The sequence below is a fragment of the Manis pentadactyla genome, chromosome 12, assembly GCF_030020395.1.
Source record: "Manis pentadactyla isolate mManPen7 chromosome 12, mManPen7.hap1, whole genome shotgun sequence".
Lineage (NCBI taxonomy): Eukaryota > Metazoa > Chordata > Mammalia > Pholidota > Manidae > Manis > Manis pentadactyla.
In genome coordinates this window covers 23,732,176-23,753,897 of record NC_080030.1, presented here as the reverse complement: position 1 = coordinate 23,753,897, position 21,722 = coordinate 23,732,176, and positions in this window count along the sequence as shown.

Genomic DNA, 21,722 nt, shown 5'->3' with positions numbered 1-21,722 from the left:
TCAATGCCCAAAAAGCAAATTACCTAAATAGGAAATGGGCGGATGGTATGAATACACAATTCTGCAAACAAGAAATTCAGATGGCCAACAGGCACATGAAATCCGGGTGGGGATCACCAGGAGGAGGCCTGTGGAAGTGTGGGTGACTGTGATGGCAGATCTGCACGCCCCAGTAGAAGGGGTCAGTCTGCCAGTGGGAGCATAGTCAGTCTCCCCCAGGAGCATGGCCCTATTGAATAGTCTGCACTGTTTGGTTTGGGAGCCAAGAACCTGCTCCTGTGTCACAACCTGGGATACAGTGAGGAGGGGGCAGTGCCCTTGCTTGAGTCCAAGGTATGACTTCGCTGATGACCCGAGGATGAGCCCATTTTGCAAACTGGTGGGAGGGGTCATTCCCCAGAGGCATCTGTAACCGGCAGAGTGTGGAGGGTGTACTGAGGGATTTGGGGATATTGTTGAAAATGGCTTCTGGTGTAGAGTGGTTAGTTGTGTGGAAACATGAGTAACGATGCAAGGAATTGGAGACTGTACAAACTCCTTCCATATCTGGACACATGAGGTGGGCATGCCTTCTATGGGAAAATGACCCCTTAGCCATTGGCCAGACCAAAAGGCCAGGCCATTAGCAATAGCCCAGGAATCTTTGAAAATGTGAGTCTGCAAATCCACATCTTAATGCCTCCTTAAGAGCTAGGTGAACAGCTACAAGTTCTGCCGGCTAGGCTGCAGAGGGAGGGCCCTTCATGACTAGAGAGGTGGCTGAGGGCAGGCAGAATGCCACAGCCCTCCAGCAAGCTGCACTGCATACAATCGCGGTGCTGCCATCCATGAAAAACTGTCCATCTCAGACAACTGGTCCCAAGGGGCTTCCCAAGTAGCCGCTACCACTTCCCCAAGGCTCTCGGGCAAGGAGCCAAGGCACATCCTCCTGTAACGAGGAAAGACCTTTGACGTCAGATGTCACCCATTCCTGAAGGTACCATTTCCATTATACTGAGGAGGTCTCATGGCCATGCTGAGCTCCTAGTAGAAGGCATCTCTACCCCAGGACATGATAGGAGCTTGTATATGGAGTAATACTGAGTGGGGGCTGGTTAGGGCCCAACAGGATGCCAAAAGCTGGCACTCAATGGGAGAGTCAGGCTGCTGCTGAGGATAAGCACTTGGTCCAAATCCCCACAGGAAGCCAGGTAGACTCATGTTTTGTCCAGAGACTCCAGGAGGTGTAGTCAGATGTGGCCACAGACTCAAACTGGCTTGTGGTGATGACAGGACCAAAGGAGGGCTTCCTGGACTACCTACTGCGCAGCTTCCAAAGTGCATTGTTGGGCTTTGCCCCAATGGAAGTTAGCAGACCTGGTGTGATTATACATGTAGGGTAGAAAAATTAGTTAGAGATGAGGCATGCATTGTTGCAGAACATGAGAAGATCTAGTATGTGTTGAGCCTGGGAAAGCAGGTGGTTTAATGGGGAACAGCTGATGCCTGAATGCTGGGGGGGATTCCTTGGCCTTTAGGGAACCAGATGATGTCCAGAAAGTTGACTGATGAGGCTGAGCCTTGGATCTCATGAGAGGTGATTGGCCAGACTTGGTGTAAGTTAATATTGCTGGACAAGATCAGTGCATGATGGATATGATGTGTCAATGAAAAGGAAGATATAACATGGCTTTGATTGTATTATCACAGCAGAGAATCTTACTCCCAAATACAACAAACTGGTGCTTTAAATATGATCATACAAGAAGTTCCTACATTACACTCAAGTTTAAGATGCAATGCAGTTTACTCTTTTTACAAATATCATGTCTTAAGAACAAACTCAAGCAAGGGCACTGCCCCCTCTCCTCACTGTATCCCAGGTTGTGACATAGGAGCGCGTTCTCGGCTCCCAAACCAAACAGCGGAGACTATTCAATGGGGCCGAGCTCTTGGGGGAGACTGACCATGCTCCCACTGGCAGACTGACCCCTTCTACTGGGGCATGCAGATCTGCCATCACAGTCACCCACACTTCCAAGGGCCTCCTCCTGGTGATCCCCACTCGGATTTCCACAAAATACTTCATCTCTTTCTTTACTAAATTTATGCTCAGTATAAAATAGATTCATTTTCCTACACTTCCAATTAAATGTGCAATTAAGAGTTACTCCCACAAGTCTTCCTCCCATGGCTGTCAGTAAACATTCTCTGGGTTCATCACCTCTCCACCAATTTGTACATTGTACAGAATCATTCGTGCAAACTGTACTCTGAATGGCTTTAAAATATTAAAAGTTCCATTTTACAATCTCCTATGCTTAGTTTAGTGATCAGTGTGGTGAATCTCCTGCATCTTGATAGAAGTCATAAAGTCTCTTCTTATTTGAAGTGTCTGATTTTGTGGGTTGTGGCAGGAGGGAGTGGAGAGGAGGTGGGTCACTAAGCAGAAGGGGTCCAAAGGACATTGCCAGAAGAGGAATTCAAATGCTTCAGGATGGCTGTGAACTCCGAATCAATGAGCAAATGCAGCCGGGGCAGCTGACGAGGATGTCCCCATTACCAAGAGAGGGCGCTCCATCCCAAGAAATGCCGCATTCTAGAAAACAGCATTTTTTCCCCTTTGCTGGTGGATCATTTACTCCAACTGGAGTTGCTGCAAAGAGACCTGGAATCGTGTTGTGATGTGTGACTGGCCCGACACTGTCTCCTCCTTTGAAGAAGCATCAGAAAGTCCCACCAAAGCCCCACCATGAGGGCGCTCCTGCTCTCTTGCCCTTAGGATTCCAGGGAATGCACTTTCAGGCATCAGAGGAAGAGGAGATTGCAGTTCCTCATTCACCTGAAGTAAAGGTGAAACCACATCATCACTGCTGTGCTGCCAGTCATGGGTCCAGTTGTCCCTGTGGACTGAGAAACCAAATAGTAAAAACATTCACCCTTTGCAACTCGGGCAGCAATGCTCCCATGCAGACAAGGAAAGGTCATGTAACCACAGCTGTCCTTGCTGGACCCAGACGCGTCCCACTTTGGGAAGTGAAGATAAGCTGCCCAATCGCCTTCAGATAACCTGTAAGATCTCATTAGACGAGAGACTCCTTATCCCCAATCCCAGTGACTGTAGCAGGGAAGACGAGGAGATCAGAACCTTCCAGAGCAAAGAGGCATGAGGCCCACTGCAGCAAACCATGTCCCATCAAGGGATTTTAGATGAGGAGACATAGGAAAGACCACCGAGGTTTTCATTCGCTCTTGACAGAAGACCCACAAAGCAGGCACTTCGAAAAACTGAGCAAATGCTTTTTTGGTTCATAAACATGCATAACCCATGTAACATCCAAGTGACTACAAGTCATGCTTGGTTTAAAAAGCAAATGATATGCAAGATCAAAACCACAAATCAGTCATTTAGCACTTTAACATTTACATCTTTAGAAAACATTGGAAGAATAATGCTTTGCTACCATTAAAATAAAATCTTGGAGTAATATAAATTCAAAAAAAGAAAAAGAGAGTTCAGTCAGCACCAGGGAAGTGACAGGACGATATTTAGGAGAACTAAACAAATTCACCCTCATTCTGGACATTTCCTTCCACTCTTTGATTCTAACTTATTCCGTCAGATGGTCACTGTATGTGACTCAGCAGAAATTGAAAAGGGGGAACATAAAAATGAACAGATTTTGTTTTTCTAATTTTAAACATCTAGATTCAGAGGAACAGGAATAATTTTTATTCAGAGTCAATATATTTAGAAGTTACAATCAGTAGAAAAAGTTTGCCTCCTACCTTTCCACCTCCCCAAAGTGAAAGAAAATTTCCCTGATTTAGGGGTACTAGTGATGGAGGAAATGCGAAGGGTGGGAGAGGTCTGCAAGGGCCTGGGAATTATATTGAAAGGACCCGACCTGGATTGAATAGAGACTAGCAGAGACCATCAACCTAAGGGGCAATTTAAGGACCTTACTCTCAGTAACTGGTGATTTAAAACTGACTCCATGTTGGACGAGTCATCCCTTAGAAAACAAAGCAGGCAAAACGCAGACCTATAAGGAGTAATTGAAAGTGGGAAAAAAGTAACATATATCTCAAAAATCATCAATTCAAAGAATTGGATAAAGGATTTAAATAATCCAACATTGGCTTTAAGCTAGTACATCTATTATATATGCACCCAGATGAGGGAACAAAAATTGTTTTCAAGCACTTCCAGAAATTTACACAAACATGAATAAAAACAAAAACAGTTTCAAGTTTCCCCAAAACTACCATACAAACATCACAAACAAAATATGGTAAAATAATATTAGAAAAACCAATGACCAAAAGGTAACATACACAGCATACTAATCTAAATATAAAAAGAAATAAATGCACAATTTTGAATAATTTATAGATAAAAGTAGAACTCAAAACAATAATTACAAATATATGTTTTAAAAAAAATACATAGTATCTTAAACCTGTGTTTCAGCTAAAGCAATAATAAAAGGAAAATACAGTCCCAACATTTACTAGAACCTAAAAGGCCTGAAAATAAATGAATTAAAATATCACTGCAAGAAGTTAGAAAAATAACAAGAAAATAAAACACTCTAAACTGAAGAAAATAATTATTAAACAAAATAATGAAAATATAGATTCAGTCCACAGATACATAAGCTTTTTTACAAGAATAATAAAAAAAGACAGTACTTCATCTACTGTAATTTTATTTTTAAACACAACGTAGGTGTTAATAAACCATACCAGTAATGAAAAATGGGTAACTAGTTATTAAGTAATCTATTATTTAACATTAAATACCAGATGATCCAGCAATCCCTTTTCTGGATATATATCTGAAAGAAATTAAGTCAGTATCTCGAAGAGATTTCTGCACTCCCATGTTCATTATAACAGTATTAACAATAGCCAAGATACAGAAACAACTTAAATGTCAATGGATTACAAAAATGTGGAGATACATATATATATTTATATAAAATATCATCAGCCATAAAAATAAAATCCTGCCATTGTGACAAGTCTAGAAAACCTGGAGGACCTTACACTAAATCAACTAAGCCAGACATAGATAGACAAATGCTATATGTACTCACTGATACGTGGAATCCTAAAAAAAAAAACTGGTGGTTGCCAGGGGATAGATGGTGGGAGAAATAGGAAAATGTTGGTCAAAGAGTCCAGCTTTCAGTTATAAATACATAAGTTCTTGAGATCTAACGTACAGCCTTGTGACTATTAATAATATTGTATTTTAAACTTAAAATTTGCTAAAATAACAGATCTTAACCATTGTGAACATGCACATACACAAAATGTTACTATATAAGGTGAAGGTGGTGCTAAATGATTGTGATAATCATTTAACAATATATACATAAATCATCATATTGTGTACTTAAGCATATACAATTTTCTCAATTATACCTCAATAAAGCTGAAAAATAGTAAATAAAGGTAAATATAACAATACAGTGAGCAATATTCTAGGAATACATACAAACATCTAGATAACGTGAAAAAAAATTCCAGAAAAATATAAATCGGCAAAGTGACCCATGAAGCAGAAAATCATTAAGTCAAGGAAAGTGTAAATTTCTTCAACCGCAAAGATATTAGACATACTGAACTTTTTTAAGCTAATTTCAATTGTATAAAAATTTCTCTAATGAGGTGGAGAAAAGATGGCGGCATGAGTAGGACAGTGGAAATCTCCTCCCAAAAACATATATATTTTTGAAAATACAACAAATACAACTATCCTTAAAAAGAGAGACCAGAAGACACAGGAAAACAGCCAGACTACATCCACACCTGTGAGAACCCAGTACCTGGTGAAAGGGGTAAGATACAAGCAGCAGCCCGGCGGTTCCTGAGGCCACTCACCCCAGCTCCCAGCGGGAGGAGAGGAGTCGGAGCGGGAAGGGAGAGGGAGCCCAGAACTGCTGAACACCCAGACCTAGCCATCTGCACCAGAGCTCAGACACACAGTGCATGCTTGGAGTGCTGGAAACTAGGGAGGCAGGACAGTACGACCTGTGAGCAGTCCCGCAGCCGGCACCTCTGGGACAATGAAAAGCGAGTGCTTTTTGAAAGTCTTAAAGGGACAGGGACCCCACAACTGGATGGAAGCATCCCGGGTAACAGTCCAGTAGCTGGAAATTCCAGGGAACTCCAGGCACACTAAACCCCAGGGCAACAGCTCTGAGATCCCTCACAGAGGTAAACAGCAAAACAGCCCCCCATCCATTACTGCTCCGGGGCTTCGCCATAGCAGAGAAGCAGCCTGAGGCTGCTCATGCCCACAGCAAGGGAGCTTCCTCCATACTGCCCGGGAAAGATAGAGACCCAGTCTACACCCAAATGCACAACACAAGCCACTAGGGGTCGCAGTTGTCCCAGTAAAGAAAGGCCAGGAGCAAATGGACAGAATCTTTGCTCTCCCAGCTGACAAATGAGTCAATAGCATATGACTTCACCTATCAACATGAAAAGGCACAAAACTTTGATCCAGACAAGACTAACCCAGACATCTTCGACATCTTCTACATCTTCCACTGAGAAGGAACCTGGGGAGATAGATTTAACTAATCTTCCTGAAAAAGATTTCAAAACAAAAGTCATAACCATGTTGATGGACTTGCAGAGAAATATGCAAGAACTAAGGATGGAGAATAAAGAAATAAAACAATCTCTGGAAGGACTTCAAAGCAGAATGGACGCGATGCAAGAGACTACTAATGGACTAGAAAACAGAGAACAGGAATGCAGAGAAGCTGATGCAGAGAGAGATAAAAGGATCTCCAAGAATGAAAGAATATTAAGAGAACTGTGTGACCAATGGAAATGGAACAATATCCACATTATAGGGGTACCAGAATAAGAAGAGAGAGAAAAAGGGATAGACAGTGTCTTTGAAGAAATAATTGCTGAAAACTTCCCCAAACTAGGGGAGGAAATGGCCTCTCAGACCACAGAGGTATACAGAGCTCCCATGAAAAGGGATCCAAGGAGGGCAACACCAAGACACATAATAATTAAAATGTCAAAGATCAAAGACAAGGAAGAGTATTAAAGGCAGCCAGAGAGAAAAATAAAAGGTCACCTACAAAGGAAAACCCATCAGGCTATCATCAGACATCTCAACAGAAACCATACAGGCCAGAGGAGAATGGCATGATATACTTACTGCAATGAAGCAGAAAGGCCTCGAACCAAGAATACTGTATCCAGCACGATTATCATTTAAATATGAAGGACGGGTTAAACAATTCCCAGCAAAGCAAAAGTTGAGGAAATTTGGCTCCCACAAACCACCTCTACTGGGCCTCTTACAGGGACTGCTCTATATGGGAGTGCACCTAAAAAGAGCACAGAACAGAACACCCAATATATGAAGAATGGAGGAGGAGGAATAAGAAGGGAGACAAATAAAGAATCATCAGACCGTGTTTATAATAGCTCAATAAGCAAGTTAAGTTAGTCAGTAAGATAGTAAAGAAGCTAACCTTGAAACTTTGGTAACCACAAACTTAAAGCCTGCAATGGCAAAAAGTACATACCTTTCAATAATCACCCTAAATGTAAATGGACTGAATGAACCAGACACAGAGTAATATAATGGATAAAAAAGCAAGACCCATCCATATGCTGCTTACAAGAGACTCACCTCAAACCCAAATACATGCACAAACTTAAAGTCAAGAGATGGAAAAAGATATTTCATGCAAACAACAGAGAAAAAAGCAGGTGTTGCAATACCAGTATCAGACAAAATAGACTTCAAAATAAAGAAAGTAACAAAACATAAAGAAGGACATAACATAATGATAAACGGCTCAGTCCAACAAGAGGATATAACCATTATAAACATATATGCACCCAATACAGGAGCACCAACATATGTGAAACAAATATTAACAGAATTAAAGGAGGAAATAGAATGCAGTGCATTCATTTTGGGAGACTACAACACACCACTCACTCTGAAGTACAGATCCACCAGTCAGAAAATAAGTAAGGACACAGAGGCACTGAACAACACACTAGAACAGATGACCTAATAGACATCTATAGAACACTACATCCAAAAGAAACAGGATACACATTCTTCTCAAGTGCACAAGGAACATTCTCCAGAATAGACCACATACTAGCCCACAAAAAAAAGCCTCAGTAAATTCCAAAAGATTGAAACCCTACCAACCAAATTTTCAGACGACAAAGGTATAAAACTAGAAATAATTTCTACAAAGAAACCAAAAAGGCTCACAAACACATGGAGGCTTAACAACATGCTCCTAAATAATCAATGGATCAATGACCAAATCAAAATGGAGATCCAGCAATATATGGAAACAAATGAGAACAACAACACAAACCCCAACTACTGAGGGATACAGCAAAAGCAGCCTTAAGCGGAAAGTATATAGCAATCCAGGCATATTTAAAAAAGGAAGAACAATCCCAAATGAATGGTCTAATGTCACAATTATCAAAATTAGGAAAAGAAGAACAAATGAGGCCCAAGGTCAGCAGAAGGAGGAACATAATAAAGATCAGAGAAGAAATAAATAAAATTGAGAATAATAAAACAATAGCAAAAATCAATGAAATCAAGAGCTGGTTCTTCGAGAAAATAAACAAAATAGATAAGCCTCTAGCCAGACTTATTAAGAAGAAAAGAGAGTCAACACAAATCAACAGTATCAGAAACGAGAAAGGAAAAATCACGACGGACCCCACAGAAATACAAAGAATAATTAGAGAGTACTATGAAAACATGCATCCTAAAAAGCTGTGAAACCTAGGAGAAATGGACAACTTCCTAGAAAAATACAACCTTCCCAGACTGTCCCAGAAAGAAACAGAAAATCTAAACAGACCAATTACCAGCAACAAAATTGAATCGGTAATCAAAAAACTACCAAAGAACAAAACCCCCGGGCCAGATGGATTTAACTTGGAATTTCATCAGACATACAGAGAAGACAAAATACCCATTCTCCTTAAAGTTTTCCCAAAAAATAAAAGAGGAGGGAACATTCCCAAACTCATTCTATGAAGCCAACATCACCCTAATACCAAAATCAGGCAAAGACCCCACCAAAAAAGAAAACTACAGACCAATATCCCTGATGAACGTAGATGCAAAAATAATCAACAAAATATTAGCAAACCGAATTCAAAAATACATCAAAAGATCATACACCATAACCAAGTGGGATTCATCCCAGGGATGCACGGATGGTACAACATTCGAAAATCCATCAACATCATCCACCACATCAACAAAAAGACAAAATCCAAATGATCATCTCCATAGATGCTGAAAAAGCATTTGATAAAATTCCATATCCATTCATGAAAAAAACTCTGAACAATATGGGTGTAGAGGGCAAGTACTTCAACATAATAAAGGCCATATATGATAAAACCACAGCCAACATCATACTGAACAGCGAGAAGCTGAAAGCTTTTCCTCTTCAATTGGGAACAAGACAGGGATACCCACTCTCCCCACTGTTATTCAACATAGTGCTGGAGGTCCTAGCCACGGCAATTAGACAAAACAAAGAAATACAAAGAATCCAGATTGGTAAAGAAGAAGTTAAAATGTCACTACTTGCAGATGACATGATATTGTACATAAAAAACCCTAAAGACTCCACTCCAAAACTGCTAGAGCTAATATCGGAATTCACCAAACTTGCAGGACACAAAATTAACACACAGAAATCTGTGGCTTTCATATACACTAACAATAAACTAATAGAAAGAGAAATCAGGAAGACAATTCCATTCACAATAGCATCAAAAAGAGTAAAATACCTAGGAATAAATCTAACCAAGGAAGTGAAAGACCTATACTCTGAAAACTATAAGACACGCTTAAGAGAAATTAAACAGGTCACTAACAAATGGAAACTCATCCCATGCTCCTGGCTAGGAAGAATTAATATCATCAAAATGGCCATCCTGCCCAAAGCAATATACAGATTCGATGCAATCCCTATCAAATTACGAACAGCATTCTTCAATGAACTGGAACAAATAGTTCAAAAATTCATATGGAGAGTGGGGCGGAAGATGGCGGCGTGAGTAGAGCAGCGGAAATCTCCTCCCAAAACAACATATATCTATGAAAATATAACAAAGACAACCCTTCCTAGAATAAAGACCAGAGGACACAGGAAAATATCCAGACCACATCCACACCTGAGAGAACCCAGCGCCTCGCGAAGGGGGTAAGATACAAGCCCCGGCCCCGCGGGAGCCGAGCGCCCCTCCCCCCAGCTCCCGGCGGGAGAAGAGCAGGCAGAGCGGGAGGGAGACGGAGCCCAGGGCTGCCGAACACCCAGCCCCAACCATCCGGGCCAGAGTGCAGGGCCCTCGATACTGGGAAAACAGGGCAGCAAGAACAGTGAGCAGGCACTGGAGGCTGGGCGACAGAGGACATAAGAAAAGCGCGCGACCATTTTTTTTTTTTTTGCTTTTTTGCTGCTTTGTTATGGCGACCGCTTTTTGGAAGTCTTAAAGGGACAGGGACCCCAATATTAGGGAAACAGGGCAGAAAGACCGGTGAGCAGAGGCCTGAGGCTGGCACCGGAGAATAAAGAAAAACGAACGACCACCTTTTTTTTTTTAATTAAAAAAATTTTTTTTTTTTTAATTAAAAAAATTTTTTTTTCTTGTTTTTTTTTGTGGTCGTTGTTTTGTTTTGGCAGGTGCTTTTTGGAAGTCTTAAAGGGGCAGGGCGGGCCACTTAATCCAGAGGTAGGGAATCCGGGATCTCTGGGCACCCTAACCCCTGGGCTGCAGGGAGCAGGGAGGACCCTTACGGAGATAAATAGCCTCCCAGCAGCTCCTTCTCCAACGCGACTCCACCATTTTGGAGTAGCTGCCCGAGCCAGGCCACGCCCACAGCAACAGTGGAGATTAACTCCATAGCAGCCGGGCAGGAAGCAGAAACCCTGTCTGCGCGCAGCTGCGCAGCACAAGCCACTAGAGGCCGCTGTTCTCCCAGGAAAGGAGGGCCACAAACCAACAAGAAAGGAAGTCCTTCCAGCCGTCACTCGTCCCAGTTCTGCAGACTATTCCTATCACCATGAAAAGGCAAAGCTACAGGCAGACAAAGATCACAGAGACAACACCAGAGAAGGAGACAGACCTAACCAGTCTTCCTGACAAAGAATTCAAAATAAGAATCATAAACATGCTGACAGAGATGCAGAGAAATACGCAAGAAAAGTGGGATGAAGTCCGGAAAGAGATCACAGATGCCAGAAAGGAGATCGCAGAAATGAAACAAACTCTGGAAGGGTTTATAAGCAGAATGGATAGAATGAAAGAGGCCATTGATGGGATTGAAATCAGAGAACAGGAACGCATGGAAGCTGACATAGAGAGAGACAAAAGGATCTCCAGGAATGAAACAATATTAAGAGAACTGTGTGACCAATCTAAAAGGAGCAATATCCGTATTATAGGGGTCCCAGAAGAAGAAGAGAGAGGCAAAGAGATGGAAAGTATCTTAGAAGAAATAATTGCTGAAAACTTCCCCACACTGGGGGAGGAAGTAATCAAACAGACCACGGAAATACACAGAACCCCCAACAGAAAGGATCCAAGAAGGGCAACACCAAGACACATAATAATTAAAATGGCAAAGATCAAGGACAAGGAAAGAGTGTTAAAGGCAGCTAGAGAGAAAAAGGTCACCTATAAAGGGAAACCCATCAGGCTAACGTCAGATTTCTCAACAGAAACCCTACAGGCCAGAAGAGAATGGCATGATATATTTAATACAATGAAACAGAAGGGCCTTGAACCAAGGATACTGTATCCAGCACGACTATCATTCAAATATGACGGTGGGATTAAACAATTCTCAGACAAACAAAAGCTGAGGGAATTTGCTTTCCACAAACCACCTCTACAGAACATCTTACAGGGACTGCTCTAGATGGGAGCACTCCTAGAAAGAGCACAGCACAAAACACCCAACATATGAAGAATCGAGGAGGAGGAACAAGAAGGGAGAGAAGAAAAGAATCTCCAGATAGTGTATATAACAGCTCAATAAGCGAGCTAAGTTAGGCAGTAAGATACTAAAGAGGCTAACCTTGAACCTTTGGTAACCACGAATTTAAAGCCTGCAATGGCAATAAGTACATATCTTTCAATAGTCACCCTAAATGTTAATGGGTTGAATGCACCAATCAAAAGACACAGAGTAACAGAATGGATAAAAAAGCAAGACCCATCTATATGCTGCGTACAAGAAACTCACCTCAAACCCAAAGACATGTACAGACTAAAAGTCAAGGGATGGAAAAACATATTTCAAGCAAACAACAGTGAGAAGAAAGCAGGGGTTGCAGTACTAATATCAGACAAAATAGACTTCAAAACAAAGAAAGTAACAAGAGATAAAGAAGGACACTACATAATGATAAAGGGCTCAGTCAAACAAGAGGATATAACCATTCTAAATATATATGCACCCAACACAGGAGCACCAGCATATGTGAAACAAATACTAACAGAACTAAAGGGGGATATAGACTGCAATGCATTCATTCTAGGAGACTTCAACACACCACTCACCCCAAAGGATAGATCCACTGGGCAGAAAATAAGTAAGGACATGGAAGCACTGAACAACACAGTAGAGCAGATGGACCTAATAGACATCTATAGAACTCTACATCCAAAAGCAGCGGGATATACATTCTTCTCAAGTGCACATGGAACATTCTCCAGAATAGACCACATACTAGGCCACAAAAAGAGCCTCAGAAAATTCCAAAAGATTGAAATCCTACCAACCAACTTTTCAGACCACAAAGGCATAAAACTAGAAATAAACTGTACAAAGAAAGCAAAGAGGCTCACGAACACATGGAGGCTTAACAACACGCTCCTAAATAATCAATGGATCAATGACCAAATCAAAATGGAGATCCAGCAATATATGGAAACAAATGACAACAACAACACTAAGCCCCAACTTCTGTGGGACACAGCAAAAGCAGTCTTAAGAGGAAAGTATATAGCAATCCAAGCATATTTAAAAAAGGAAGAGCAATCCCAAATGAATGGTCTAATGTCACAATTATCGAAATTGGAAAAAGAAGTACAGATGAGGCCTAAGGTCAGCAGAAGGAGGGACATAATAAAGATCAGAGAAGAAATAAATAAAATTGAGAAGAATAAAACAATAGCAAAAATCAATGAAACCAAGAGCTGGTTCTTCGAGAAAATAAACAAAATAGATAAGCCTCTAGCCAGACTTATTAAGAAGAAAAGAGAGTCAACACAAATCAACAGTATCAGAAACGAGAAAGGAAAAATCACGACGGACCCCACGGAAATGCAAAGAATTACTGGAGAATACTATGAAAACCTATATGCTAACAAGCTGAGAAACCTAGGAGAAATGGACAACCTCCTAGAAAAATATAACCTTCCAAGATTGACCCAGGAAGAAACAGAAAATCTAAACAGACCAATTACCAGCAACGAAATTGAAGAGGTAATCAAAAAACTACCAAAGAACAAAACCCCCGGGCCAGATGGATTTACCTCGGAATTTTATCAGACATACAGGGAAGACATAATACCCATTCTCCTTAAAGTTTTCCAAAAAATAGAGGAGGAGGGGATACTCCCAACCTCATTCTATGAAGCTAACATCACCCTAATACCAAAACCAGGCAAAGACCCCACCAAAAAAGAAAACTACAGACCAATATCCCTGATGAACGTAGATGCAAAAATACTCAACAAAATATTAGCAAACCGAATTCAAAAATACATCAAAAGGATCATACACCATGACCAAGTGGGATTCATTCCAGGGATGCAAGGATGGTACAACATTCGAAAGTCCATCAACATCATCCACCACATCAACAAAAAGAAAGACAAAAACCACATGATCATCTCCATAGATGCTGAAAAAGCATTTGACAAAGTTCAACATCCATTCATGTTAAAAACTCTCAGCAAAATGGGAATAGAGGGCAAGTACCTCACCATAATAAAGGCCATCTATGATAAACCCACAGCCAACATTATATTGAACAGCGAGAAGCTGAAAGCATTTCCTCTGAGATCGGGAACTAGACAGGGATGCCCACTCTCTCCACTGTTATTTAACATAGTACTGGAGGTCCTAGCCATGGCAATCAGACAAAATAAAGAAATACAAGGAATCCAGATTGGTAAAGAAGAAGTTAAACTGTCACTATTTGCAGATGACATGATACTGTACATAAAAAACCCTAAAGACTCCACCCCAAAACTACTAGAACTGATATCGGAATACAGCAAAGTTGCAGGATACAAAATCAACACACAGAAATCTGTGGCTTTCCTATATACTAACAATGAACCAACAGAGAGAGAAATCAGGAAAACAACTCCATTCACAATTGCATCAAAAAAAATAAAATACCTAGGAATAAACCTAACGAAAGAAGTGAAAGACTTATACTCTGAAAACTACAAGTCACTCTTAAGAGAAATTAAAGGGGACACTAACAGATGGAAACTCATCCCATGCTCGTGGCTAGGAAGAATTAATATCGTTAAAATGGCCATCCTGCCCAAAGCAATATACAGATTTGATGCAATCCCTATGAAACTACCAGCAACATTCTTCAATAAGCTGGAACAAATAATTCAAAAATTCATATGGAAACACAAAAGACCCCGAATAGCCAAAGCAATCCTGAGAAAGAAGAATAAAGTAGGGGGGATCTCACTCCCCAACTTCAAGCTCTACTATAAAGCCATAGTAATCAAGACAATTTGGTACTGGCACAAGAGCAGAGCCACAGACCAATGGAACAGACTAGAGAATCCAGACATTAACCCAGACATATATGGTCAATTAATATTTGATAAAGGAGCCATGGACATACAATGGCGAAATGACAGTCTCTTCAACAGGTGGTGCTGGCAAAACTGGACAGCTACATGTAGGAGAATGAAACTGGACCATTGTCTAACCCCATATACAAAAGTAAACTCAAAATGGATCAAAGACCTGAATGTAAGCCATGAAACCATTAAACTCCTGGAAGAAAACATAGGCGAAAACCTCTTAGACATAAACATGAGTGACCTCTTCTTGAACATATCTCCCCGGGCAAGGAAAACAACAGCAAAAATGAGTAAGTGGGACTATATTAAGCTGAAAAGCTTCTGTACAGCAAAAGACACCATCAATAGAACAAGAAGGATCCCTACAGTATGGGAGAATATATTTGAAAATGACACATCCGATAAAGGCTTGACGTCCAGAATATATAAGGAGCTCTCACGCCTCAACAAACAAAAAACAAATAACCCAATTAAAAAATGGGCAGAGGAACTGAACAGACAGTTCTCCAAAAAAGAAATACAGATGGCCAACAGACACATGAAAAGATGCTCCACATCGCTAATTATCAGAGAAATGCAAATTAAAACTACAATGAGGTATCACCTCACACCAGTAAGGATGGCTGCCATCCAAAAGACAAACAACAACAAATGTTGGTGAGGCTGTGGAGAAAGGGGAACCCTCCTACACTGCTGGTGGGAATGTAAAATTGTTCAACCATTGTGGAAAGCAGTATGGAGGTACATCAAAATGCTCAAAACAGACTTACCATTTGACCCAGGAATTCCACTCCTAGGAATTTACCCTAAGAATGCAGCAATCAAGTTTGAGAAAGACAGATGCACCCCTATGTTTATTGCAGCACTATTTACAATAGCCAAGAATTGGAAGCAACCTAAATGTCCATCAGTAGATGAATGGATAAAGAAGATGTGGTACTATACACAATGGAATACTACTCAGCTATAAGAAAAGGGCAAATCCAATCATTTGCAGCAACATGGATGGAGCTGGAGGGTATTATGCTCAGTGAAACAAGCCAAGCGGAGAAAGAGAAATACCAAATGATTTCACTTATCTGTGGAATATAAGAACAAAGGAAAAACTGAAGGAACAAAACAGCAGCAGAATCACAGAACTTAAGAATGGACTAACAGGTACCAAAGGGAAAGGGACTGGGGAGGATGGGTGGGTAGGGAGGGATAAGGGTGGGAGAAGTAGGGGGGTATTAAGATTAACATGCATGGGGGGGTAGGAGAAAAGGGAGGGCTGTACAACACAGAGAAGGCAAGTAGTGATTCTACAACATTTTGCTATGCTGATGGACAGTGACTGTAAAGGGGTTTATAGGGGAGACCTGGTATAGGGGAGAGCCTAGTAAACATAATATTCGTCATGTAAGTGTAGATTAGTGATAGCAAAAAAAAAAAAAAAAAAAAAAAAAGGGCAGTTCCTGTGTGGTAACCTCCAACGAGTTCTACACAAGGGTATAAAGGGCATATAAAAGTGTAGGCAAAGGGTCTGTTTGTGTTTATACAGAGGATCAAAGCCTAATTGGGCTACCCCGAAAATGAACTAAGATACGATATGAAAAAGAACTTCCAACATCTGCACCCTCTGTAAGACTCATGCCAGAAGATGGTCATCAAAAAACCCCAACAAAGATCCACGCACTGCTACAGCTGTAGATGCACTCATCCCACCAGTTCCTGGACCTGCCATGGGAATGAGGAAGGAGATATCTAAGCTGGCCTGTGCATACAGTAAAACAACAAAATTTGACTGGATCTATACTGTTGGAACTCAACCAAGAATTTGGAGAAGTGCAAATTGTAGCGCTCCAAAGTCTTACAACTACAAACTATTTATTGTTAAAAGAACATATGGCATGTGAACAGTCCCCAGGAATGGGTTGTTTTAATTTGTCTGATTTCTCTCAGACTGTTCAAGTTCATTTGGACAATATCCACCATATCATAGATAAGTTTTCACAAATGCCTAAGGTGCCTAACTGGTTTTCTTGGTTTCACTGCAGATGGCTGGTAATTACAGATATGCTTTGGTTATGTAACTATACTCCTATTATGTTAATGTGTGTGTGCAATTTAAGTAGTAGCTTAAAACCTATACATGCTGAAGTTACTCTACAAGAAGATATATCAAAGAAATAATCAATCTTCCCATGTTTTCTTCCGCCTGCTACTTCTATAGCTTTTCTTCTTCCTTCCTAATTACAACCCTTAAATTGAATTCGTGCCTCATATCAAATTTACCGAGTATCATAATTCTTCCAAGTGGTAAAGATACCTCAAGACAAATGCTGGGCATAGAAGCCACAGGGCATAAATATGCAAAGAAGTAAAAAGCTAACTTTTTCAAACAATAAGGCTTCTCTCTCACTTACCAACTTCACATTTCCCTGTATGGCCCCGGAAGATGACTGGTTAGCCAGAGACGGGTAAGATTCCTCAAGGGAGGAACAACCTAAGACAGGCACAGTCGCAGGGGGGCCATCAGGTGAGAAATTGGGGATCAACAGAGGTGAGGCTTAGAACCTCACCCCCCCGTTCTAAGAGAAATCTTCTGCATACGTGGATGTTTTATTGCCCTGGTCTAGCTTGGATTAACACATAGTCTACAGGCACACACCTGATCATCTACATGTGCTCTCTTACAACACTAAACTATGTTTTCTACCTTTATCTTGTATCTACCTACCACTTCAGCATTTTATTACAAATAATAATAATAAAGAGAGAAATGTGGTATCTACATATAAATCAAGTATAAAAACCAAATCAGTATTCATATTTGAACTGACTGTTTATAGTTCATAATGCATGAGCAAAACCGAAAGTTTCTGTGATGACTGCCCTTGTACTGTTCACTATGTAACTTATTCATTATGTAAGAATTTGTTCTACATGTAAAAACTTGTTTGTTATGCCTCAGAAGATTGGAGACTGACAAAAATTAGGCTTGGGGTGGAATAATGATTGTGCATTGAGCATTGACTCCCCTATACAGAATTTTATTGTCGTTAACAACCATTTGATCAATAAATATGAGAGATGCCCTCACAAAAAAAAAAAAAAAAAAAAAAAAGGGACAGACTTCCAATGGTAAAATAAATTAGTAACCGGGATGTAATGTAGAGCATAAGGAATATAGTCAAGATATTGTAACAGCCTGGTAGGGTGATAGCTGGAACCTAGAATTATGTATATAAATGTTCTACCACTGTGTTGTACACTTGAAACTCATGTAATGTAATACTGTGTGTCAACTACCCTTCAATAAAAAATAATTATTAAAAAAAAAAAAAAAAATTCATATGGAAACACCAAAGACCCCAAATAGCTAAAGCAATACTGAGAAGGAAGAATAAAGTGGGGGGAATCTCACTCCCCAACTTCCAGCTCTACTACAAAGCCACAGTAATCAAGACAATTTGGTACTGGCACAAGAACAGAGCCACAGACCAATGGAACAGAATAGAGACTACAGACATTAACCCAAACATATATGGTCAACTAATATATGATAAAGGAGCCATGGACATACAATGGGGAATGACAGTCTCTTCAACAGATGGTGCTGGCAAAACTGGACAGGTACATGTAAGAGAATGAAACTGGATCACTGTCTAACCCCATACACAAAAGTAAATTCGAAATGGGTCAAGGACTTGAATGTAAGTCATGAAACCATGAAACTCTTAGAAAAAAACATAGGCAAAAATCTCTTAGACATAAACATGAGTGTCCTCTTCTTGAACAAATCTCCCTGGACAAGGGAAACAAAGGAAAAATCAAAAAATGGGACAATATCAAGCTGAAAAGCTTCTGTACAGCAAAGGACACCATCAATAGAACAAAAAGGTATCCTACAGTGTGGGAGAATATATTCATAAATGACAGATCCAACAAAGGGTTGACATCCAAAATATATAAAGAGCTCACACACCTCAACAAACAAAAACAAATAATCCAATTAAAAATGGGCAGAGGAGCTGAATAGACAGTTCTCTAAAGAAGAAATTCAGATGGCCAACAGACACATGAAAAGATGGACCACATCGCTTGTCATCAGAGAAATGCAAATTAAAACCACAATGAGATATCATCTCACACCAGTAAGGATGGCTACCATCCAAAAGACAAACAACAACAAATGTTGGCGAGGTTGTGGAGTAAGGGGAACCTTCCTACACTGCTGGTGGGAATGTAAATTAGTTCAACCATTGTGGAAAGTAGTATGGAGGTTCCTCAAAATGCTCAAAATAGAAATATCATTTGACCGAGGAATTCCCCTTCTAGGAATTTACCCTAAGAATGCAGCACTCCAGTTTGAAAGAGACTGATGCACCCCTATGTTTATCGCTGCACTATTTACAATAGCCAAGATATGGAAGCAACGTAAATGTCCATCAGTAGATGAATGGATAAAGAAGATGTGGTACATATACACAATGGAATATTACTCAGCTGTAAGAAAAATCAGATCCTACCATTTGCAACAACATGGATGGAGCTAGAGGGTATTATGCTCAGTGAAATAAGCCAGGCGGAGAAAGACAAATACCAAATGATTTCACTCATATGTGGAATATAAGAACAAAGGAAAACTGAAGGAACAAAACAGCAGCAGAAGCACAGAACGCAAGAATGGACTAACAGTTACCAAAGGGAAAGGGACTCGGGAAGACGGGTGGGAAGGGAGGGATAAGGGCGGGAAAAAAGATAGGTGGCATTACTATTAACATGTATAGTGGGGGGAAGCCACGGGGAGGGCTGTGCAACACAGATAAGACAAGTAGTTATTTTACAGCATCTTACTATGTTGATGGACAGTGACTGTGAACGGGTATGTGGAGGGGACTTGGTGAGGGGGGCAGCCTAGTGAACATAATGTCCTTCATGTAATTGTAGATTAATGATACCAAAATAAAATTAAAAATATATGTATTTTGCAACCAAAAAAAAATTGCTCTAATATATAGAACAGAAAATAGATCATTCCTTATTTTCTGAGTTTAGCAATCACTGTGGCCCCCAAGACAGAAAAGTATAAGGAAGTAAAAATGCATATTAGTCACATTTGTAAACATAAAAGCAAAAATTCTGAACCAGTGGGCCTAGCACACAGATATAAGCTTTTGTCCCAGAGCAGCCGGATATGGATCCCTGCTTTCCACAGGTGGCTGGAATCTCAGTCTCTCCAGGAATTCTGCCTGTATTAGCTTTCCAATCCCGTAATCACGAGTATCAGGAAAGCACCATGAAATGTAGGTTTGTGCTCCCAGAGCAGATCTCCAGAGCGAGGTGTTCAGCATCCCAGATTTCCACTCCCTCCCTGCTCCGTTTCTCTTCCTTCTACCCATAAGCTGGGGTGGGGGATGGGCTTGGGTCCCGCTGGGCCACAGCTTTGGTAAGTTACCCTGTTCCATGAGGTCTGCTCTTTTCTCCAGGTGTGTGCAGTCTGACGCGTCCTCTTTCCTGTTGCTCTCAGGATAGTTACACCAACTATATTTTCTAATTGTATATGGTTCTAGGAGGAAGCCTGTCTCTCCTCTCACACCGCCATCTTTAATCCTCTCTCCTCAGAAGCAAAAATTCTAAATAGAATATAAGCAAGTCACAATAAACAGTTCATTGTAATAGTGACATCATGGTGAACAGTTTAGTTTCAAAACTGCAAGATTGCACAATTAAAGAAAATTTACCAACAAAGTTAATTTGCTAAAATTATCTAAATGAGAAAAGATATATGATCAAGTGAATATATGCCAATATATCATTGAATGATACCAAGCAATCATCATTTTTTTAAATATTGGCAAACAGTTTTCACAAATGTTTCTACCAGATACCTAATATATTCATGGTATAAGGTGAAAAGTCTAGAATAATTTACATTAAGCTCAGAATTTTTTTAAAGTCATCTTTTATCACCACTGCTAATCAACATTATTCTAACAGTTCTAGCCACTGCAGCAAGATGAGAGACAAAATAATAACATTGTGGAAAATGGATGGTAAAACTTGGAAAGCACAAAATAAATATTCTTTGTAGAGGATATGGTTATCTATATAGCCAATCCAAGAAAATCAACTGACAATTACAACTAAAGAGAATTCAACAGTGCCTAAAACAAGATAAACACAAGAAAACAAGAAAAATATTATTAACTACCCTTTATAGCAAGAATGAGATGGACTAAAAAATTCATAATATCAACACTTACTATCAACTGCATGTGAGACTGAATGCAGGACTATGAAATTAGGAATGGAGACATTTGGTTGGATTTGAATGAACCTGAAAGCTATTAACTTTGAAGTTTCTTCAAGTCATCTTTGCCAACCGAAGACTCCCTTCCTCTTTCCCATTAAAGGAAACCTGCTATTCCTGTTTAAGAAAAAAATCTTTAAGACGGCCTCCAGGGGCGACTTCCCATCTGTCATTTTGGTTCCAGTTCACGCCTGAGACCATGACAGGAGTGCCAGGTAGAGGCTGTTTCTCTGCCAGTTCTTCCACAGGAAGCAGAGGACTTTTTCGAGCTTGAGACCTACTTTTGTGCCTTGTAGGAGCCTTGATGTCCTTCTCCAACTTTGTGTGAGCCTTGGTGTTTCTGACTGTGGTGTAGATGGGCTCATGCTCATGTTTTCCAGCCTCTCTCCAGGCGGCATCTCTCGAGGCCTTGTTAACTGTGCTGTGATAATGGCAGAGGCAGGAGCTCAGAATGACGCCAACCAGCACATTGTGACTTTTGAAGATGAGTGCATATACTTCTCCCCAGAGGAATGGGAGCTACTTGATGCTGCTGGGCAACACCTGTACT